Below are 7964 nucleotides of genomic sequence, written 5' to 3' on the forward strand. Positions count from 1 at the left end.
GTCGCTATATGACCCCCCCCAGAACCCGAGGTGCGGAACCTAGCAGGGAGCCGGATTTCGCGACCATAACGAGTACGGAGAGGGACAGCCTGAACCACAGGAGCCGGGGGTTCCGGACTTGGTGGAACAGCCGGAACGGGAGGTCCTGGAGGAACTACCGGAACGGGGGGTCCTGGAGGAACTGCCGGAACGGGGGGTCCTGGAGGAACTGTCGGAACGGGGGGTCCTGGACTGAGCGGAACTAACGGAGGTTGGCCTCTCCTAGGGGTTTGACCGACCAGGACTGGTTGATCCGGATCCAAATGTGCAGGTTTGAGCCGGGACACCGAGACGAGCTCACTCTTGCCGCACATGTCTAAGGTGAAGGTAGCCGTTCCCTTACGCAAAACCTGGAACGGCCCTTGATAGACCCTCTGCAACGGGGCGCGATGGGAATCTTTTCGCAGAAAAACGAACTCACAGTCCTTCAGGGAAGGCGGTTCATGTACCATGGGACACCCATGACGTGAAGTCGGAACTGGAGCCAGGGAGCCCACCCGTTCCCGGAGAGATGCTAACACTGATGGGACTGTAGGCAGCTGGTCTGAAGGGTCCGGAAACGGATCTCCGGGTACTCGAAGTGTCGAGCCATATACTAGCTCTGCGGACGACGCACCGAGATCTAGCTTAGGAGCAGTCCGGATGTCCAAAAGAACCCAAGGGAGCTGGTCTACCCAGTCCGGGCCTTCAAGCCTTGCACTGAGGGACGCCTTAAGTTGGCGGTGGAACCTTTCTACGAGTCCATTTGCCTGGGGGTGATATGCAGTCGTGGGTTGTAACTTGGACCCGTACAGTTCTGCGAGCGCGGCCCAGAGGGACGAAGTGAATTGTGGGCCTCTGTCAGTGGTAATAACTGCCGGGACCCCGAAACGAGCTACCCAATGAAGGGCCAAAGTCCTAGCACAAGACGCTGACGAAATATCAGACAATGGGAAAGCCTCTGGCCACCGGGTGAACCGATCCACCACCGTGAGGAGGTGGGTGTAGCCCCGGGAGGAAGGCAAAGGACCGACCAAATCCACGTGGATGTGGAAAAAACGAACAGCCGGGACCTCGAAATCCTGTACGGGGGGCTGGACATGGCGCTGGACTTTAGCGGTCTGACAGGGAACGCAGGCACGCGCCCAACCCGCTACCTGTTTCCGTAGGCCATGCCAGACAAACCGAGCTGCTACCAAAGCAGAGGTGGAGCGGATGGACGGGTGCGCCAGCCCATGAATGGCATCGAAAACCCGGCGCTGAAGGGAGGGCGGTACTACCGGCCTGGGACGGGGAAGAGAAACATCGCACCAGACTTTTGTGCCTTCTGACCCACAAGCTACCTGGGCCAACTTCAATCCCGAAGTGGTGGACTGGTATGCCGAAGCGGTATCCGCTAGAAGCTGTGCCTCCGCAAGCTCTTGGGGATCCACTTCGCAGTCCACCGCCGAAATAGGGGGAAAAGCAGGTCTAGACAGGGCGTCAGCAACGGCATTAAGCTTACCCGCGACATGACGGACATCGGTGGTGAATTCGGAGATAGCAGTCAGGTGCCGCTGCTGGCGGGCCGACCATGGGTCAGACAATTTGACAAAAGCAAATGTTAATGGTTTATGGTCCGTAAAGGCCACAAATGGGCGGCCCTCAAGGAAGTACCTGAAATGACGAACAGCTAAATAGAGGGCCAAAAGCTCTCGGTCAAATGCGCTATACTTCAGCTCAGCCGAATTTAGTTGCCGGCTGAAAAACGCCAAAGGCTGCCAACGGCCACCGACCTGCTGCTCCAGAACCCCGCCCACCGCCACGTCAGAGGCGTCAACCGTCAGGGCCGTGGGGGCGGAGGGGCTCGGGTGGACCAACATGGTGGCGTCTGCCAAAGCTGCCTTAGCTGCTGTAAAAGCCGACTCTGCGGTCGGGGACCATATCAACTCTACCGGATTCCCTGCAAGGCATTGGAAAAGCGGGCGCATGACTCGCGCAGCTGCCGGGACGAACCTATGGTAGAAATTAACCATGCCTACGAACTCCTGTAGCCCTTTTACTGTGGTGGGCCTAGGAAATGCCCGGATAGCCTCCACCTTTTCGGGCAAAGGGGAGGCGCCGGCAGGGGTAATTCTGTGCCCTAGAAAATCAAGAGCAGGAAGGCCGAATTGACATTTGGAGGGTTGGATTATGAGCCCGTGGTCTTGGAGCCGCTGGAAAACGGTCCGCAAGTGGGCCTGGTGTTCCTGTACTGAGGTGCTGGCAACCAGGATGTCGTCTAAATAAATAAACAAAAAGGGTAAATCCCGGCCCACGCGGTCCATCAGTCGTTGGAAAGCCTGTGCCGCGTTCTTTAAACCGAAAGGCATACGCAACCATTCAAACAACCCGAACGGAGTAATCGTTGCAGTTTTCTGTATGTCCTCCGGTCGCACCGGGATCTGGTGGTATCCTCGCACCAAATCGATTTTGGAGAACACCACCGCTCCTTCCAGCCCAGATGAAAAGTCCTGTAGGTGCGGTATGGGGTAGCGATCAGCCGTGGTGACAGCATTGAGACGCCGATAATCGCCACATGGTCTCCACCCCCCAGATGCCTTGGAGACCATATGTAACGGCGAGGCCCACGGGCTGTCAGACTGACGAACAATTCCCATTTCCTCCATCTTCCTGAACTCTGCCCGTGCCACCACCAGTTTGTCTGGCAGTAGCCTCCTGGCCCGAGCGAAAACAGGAGGGCCTTCGGTGCGGATGTGATGGACCACGCCGTGCTTGGCCGAAGACGTGTCGAAACGTTGAATGAGCAGCTCTGGAAACTCCGCCAGAATCTCAGCATACGAGTCGGGGGCCGCGACGACGGCCTGGACAGTAGGGCTGGGCGAGGAGGCGATTGTCGGAGCGACGTGCTCATCTTCGGCGGAGGGTCGGAGGTCGTTACCGCGGACATCAGGGACCAGTGAAAAAGCCCAGAGAAAATCTGCTCCCAAGATCGCTTGTTTGACGTCGGCTATGATGAATGGCCATTCGTACGTGCGGAGGCCTAACACAAGGGACATCTTCCGTATACCGAAAGTGCGAATTGGGCTGCCATTAACCGCGATGAGGGTGGGACCTGTCTTACCCGATCTGGTTTCGAGGTCGGTCGGCGGCACTATACTGACGATGGCTCCCGTGTCCACCAAAAATTCTGTGTCCGTGAATCGATCATGGACATAGAGGCGCCGGTTCTGGCCAATCGTAACTGCCCCTATGTACGATCGGCCGAGGCATTTCCCGCGAAGGTACAAGGTGAGCGGCAGTTGCGGGATTCGCTACCCCATCGTAGGTGATAATAGCACCAGCCGCGCTTGTGCGGATCTTTTTGGCGGGCTTTCGGAGAATTGGCGGGAGACGTGGCGCCATCTTGCCGTCGCTGTGGCGTGGTCACTGATGTCGAGACCTTGTTGATCGAACCGCTTGCCTGGTCCTTTGCCTTGTTTTTAGCCGTTATGAACGCGTCCGCTTTCGCTGCATATGCTTCGGGGTCCTTAAAAGAACAATCCGTGAGCAGCAGTCGGACATCCTCAGGAAGCTTCTCGCGGAATGCCTGTTCGAACATAGGGCAATCCGTATGCTCACCGGCTAGCATCATCATTTCGGACATGAGGACGGAAGGCAGTCGGTCTCCAAGATCCGGTAGGTGCAGAAGTCTTGCCGCACCACCATGCTTATTAAACCCGAAGATTCGCAGTAATACTTTCTTCAGGGCCTCGTACTTGCTTTCCGCAGGTGGATTAACGATGAACCGCATCACACGCGTGGTCGTCTCCGATGATAGAGCGCTGACGAGGTAGTAATACCTCGTGGAGTCGTCCGATATCTTCTTTATATGAAATTGAGCTTCGGTGTGTATAAACCAAGATTGCGGTGCGTGCGTCCAAAACCACGGAAGGTGAACGCTTACCGCGCTTGACTCCGGTGTGCCCGGCGCGGCCATCGCCGACGAGGCGTCGGGTCCCTGCATAGTCGGTGATCGTCCAGATCACGTCGGGGTCACCAATATGGCGAGTCCGGAAACTTGTTGGTTGTAGAAGAAGTTTATTGCAGCCGCAATATTCGAATACAGAGTTAAACAACAAGGTAAAGGACAACCATCAAAAACTTACTGTCTTCTTCGAAGACTTCGCCGAACTATCTATTTCGGGCGCCAAACGCGCACATGACATCGCTGGCCAATCAGCGATGTCGCTCCCTGGACCAATCCCCATGGTCGCGTTCACACGTGACCTCACTGGCCAATCCGAGGGTTCGACGACCTGGACCATTCTCTATGGTCGCTACATGATAACTGAATAAATTTCCAACAATGTTTGGGATTGTCACAGTCAATACATGTTCTTGTTATCTTTACATATGCCACATGAATCTCTTTTAAATATTCTGTACAAGACCACAGTTAGTTTGGCAAGTGATTCCTCAAATAAAATCTACAATGCTTTGTTTAACTAATATGAAACATGAATTCTAACCTGTGAAAATCTAGTTCAATCTTAAATGGAGCGTGATGCAAGGACAAGTAGATACACATAAAACCATCCCTCAGTCTTTAACCACGTGAAGCAAGTCACCAATTTAAAAAGATTTATTTTCATCAATAACCTCATTCAACCAGCATTTCATTTGTTACTATAGAGTTTCCACTCCGTTGATACCAGCTCAAGATATGTTCAATAATAAATACTGTCATCTATAATTTATCCAGCTACTAGCCCAAGGATAGAATACTCTCCAGAAACTCTAACTCAGTATTGAATACAATCTCCAAAGGGATCCTGTTCCCTACCCACAACAAACAGCAACATATTTCCTCATGGCAACAGAAATAACCACAACTGCCTAAGGAGTGGGGCAGGCCCACTTCCATCCCCACCCAACAGGCAGCAAGCATTGTCACGCACCAACCCAAGACCCTAACCCACATCAAACATGCAAGGAAAACAGTCCTCTGGCAAACAGAGAACAACCATGTTCCACACACTCAGAAACAAGCTACACAAACCCCTGACAAGTCTCTCTCTCCAATCTTATGAACGCATTGAGCTGTAAACCAGAACAAATGCTGCCTCACCCCGACACTGCATAATAGGCCAATGGCATTCCTTTAAAACACAGCAAATACTATGTTTTCTATCCTCCTAAAAAATGGAAAGTACCGAGACACTCTTACCCACAAAGAGGCCAAGCACAGAGAAACCAGGTAGACACAAAACAGAGAAAAACTGGGCCCTACCCACCTCATACATTCAGCCAAACTGGTGTCTTCCCCACCCCACAGACTGAGCAAACACTGGAATCTTTCCCCAAACCACAAACCAGACCAACACAGGGGAATCTCCTCCCACCCACAAACTATGCAGACTGGAGGATTTACCCCCACTAACAATCTGGACCAACACTAGAGGATCTCCCTCCACCCACAAAGCAGACCAACACTGGGGAATCTTCCCTTACCCACAAACTAGACCAACACGAGGGGATCTCCTCCCACCTATAAACCGGACCAACACTGGGGAATCTGCCCCCACCTACTTAATGGACCAACACTGGGGATCTCCACCCCCAAACCGAAACAATTCTTGGGAATCTGTATCCACCCACAAACCAGGCAGACACTGGGGTCTTTCCCCAACCCACAAACCAGGCAGACACTGTGGTCTTTCCCCAACCCACAAACCTGACACTGGGGTCTTTCCCCAACCCACAAACCGGACAAATACCAGGGGATCTCCCACAATCCATAATCCAGGTGGGCACTGGATCTCCCCCTAACCACAAAGGTGCCAACAATGGGTATCTGCACACACACCTACTCTCTCTCTCTCACACACGCACACATCCAAACCACCCCCTCCACACATACCCACCCCCACAGACACCCATCCACCCCCACACATACACCCACCCTCACACACACCCACATACCCCCCCCCTCCCTCCTAACACACACATACACCCACCCCCCACACACGCGCGCGCGCCCCACGCCACCCACAGACGCACACAACTGTCAGTTCACGGGAACCGGCTGTTTGGGTTTTGTCCTCAGCCACGCATGCGTCCTGGCCGGGCCGGCTGCGCTCTGACAGGCGACCCGGTGATCTCCTCGCCGGTGACTCGAGGCCACTCACCGTTGCCGGAGATGCTCCCCGCGCCCTTCGCCAAACAAGAACCAATTGCACAAATGTTCTCAGGGCGTAATTTTCATTCATGATCAGCGGTGACCGCTGGCAGTGATCCTGCGAGTCCCCTGCACTCCTCGCCGGCAGCCATCTTGGTTGTGAAGGCAACGCGCGCGCCCGTGGTGCCGCCGCTACCTGGCCCCGCCTCTTTCGTTGACCTGCTGCTGCCTCAGGGTCCTAGCGCTAACCATGCACAACATTCCCTCGCTTAATACCACCAAGGTTAGCGAGAATATTTATGGATTACTTTCCTCTATTTCAAACGTATTCTGTGTCTGTCTTTCGTAACTAAAACAAGGTACTGCAGAGAATCGGTTTTTTCGTGTGGCACACTTATTTTACTAATCCGCGAGTTTACAATCGAACTGCAATTAGTTCACGAATGCTCTCCCCAGCCCGCGCGCCAGCTCAACAAGGGCACCTACCGCCAGGTGGAGACAGAGATTCCATACACAATTGGTGTCGGCCAACTGTATTTAATGCTAAAATAGACACAAAATGCTGGAGTAACTCAGCGGGACAGCAGTATCTCTGGAGAGAAGGAATGGGTGAATTTTCAGGTCGAGACCCTTCAGACTAATCAGGGGAAAGGGAAACGAGAGATATAGAACAAATAAATGAAAGATATGCAAAAAAGTAACGATGATAAAAGAAACAGGTCATTGTTAGCTGTTTGCTATGTGAGAACGAGAACCTGGTGCGACTTGGGTGGGGGGGGGGGAATGGAGGGAGAAGGAATGAAGGGGTTACTTGACGTTAGAGAAATCAAAATCATACCACTGTGTTGTAAGCTGCCCAAGCGAAATATGAGATGCTGTTCCTCCAATTTGCTTTTAGCCTCACTCTGACAATGGAGGAGGCCTCGGACAGAAAGGTCAGTGTGGAAATTAAAGTATTTGGCAACTGGGAGATCAGGTAGGTCCAGGCAGACTGAGTGGAGGTGTTCAGCGAAACGATCACGTTGTATCTCGCCGATGTACGAGTCCACATTACAGTAGATGAGGTTGGAGGAGGTGCAAGTGAACCTCTGCCAAACCTATAAGGACTGTCGGGGTCCCTGGTCAGAGTCAAGGGAGGAGGTATAGGGACAGGTGTTGCATCTCCTGCGGTTGCAGGAGCAGGGGGTGGTTTGGGTGAGAAGGGATGGGTTAACCAGGGAGTTGCAGAGGGAACAGTCTCTGCGGAAGGTGGAAAGGGGTGGAGATGGGGAGATGTGACTCTTGGTGGGATGCTGTTGGAGGTGGCAAAATTGTCGGAGGATTATGTGTTGTATGCTGCGGCTGATGGGGTGAAAGGCAGTGTTGCAGTGCTAATTTTTTAGGTGCCGGAGCTGTCAAACAGGGGAGTCATTTCAGGGTTTGCTGGGGGGGGGGGGGGGGGGGGGGGGGGAGAAAGTTAGTCTCCCAAGAAGGTCAAACAAGATTATACCTATCACTACATCCCAGTCTATAACTAGTACAATAAAACATATAACACTTAATTTAATAATATGAGAAAATATTGCACGTTGCACTCACTAATTATCATGAAATATAATTATCAAGCAAGTAAAGCAAAAGACGGGAATCGTGTATTTTACCAATTTACAAGTAATTACCTACTTCCCAAATACCACCAATGAGAAGTTTCACAATAATTTCCACAAAGGGTCAGGCATAATAGGTGTTCAGGGGTCTGAAGCAACTCTTGTCCTGGTGTCTTCTGCTGATCTGTGGTACCGCAGCCATGATGTGACGTATGGTTCAG

The 7964-nt window shown here is 52.7% G+C and overlaps 1 protein-coding gene across 9 annotated transcripts in view; it reads right to left on the reverse strand.

Moving 5' to 3' along the window:
* Positions 1 to 6321, reverse strand: part of dennd4a (DENN/MADD domain containing 4A) — a 103018-nt gene extending 96697 nt beyond the window's left edge. For all 9 annotated transcript variants that reach the window (XM_078427439.1, XM_078427437.1, XM_078427436.1 and 6 more), the window contains exon 1: positions 6168 to 6321. The gene's annotated coding sequence lies outside the window, so the exon portion shown is untranslated. The remainder of the gene's footprint in view (positions 1 to 6167) is intronic.
* Positions 6322 to 7964: the final 1643 nt, after the last annotated feature.

Source organism: Rhinoraja longicauda, chromosome 33, assembly GCF_053455715.1.
Source record: "Rhinoraja longicauda isolate Sanriku21f chromosome 33, sRhiLon1.1, whole genome shotgun sequence".
Classification (NCBI taxonomy): Eukaryota; Metazoa; Chordata; class Chondrichthyes; order Rajiformes; family Arhynchobatidae; genus Rhinoraja; species Rhinoraja longicauda.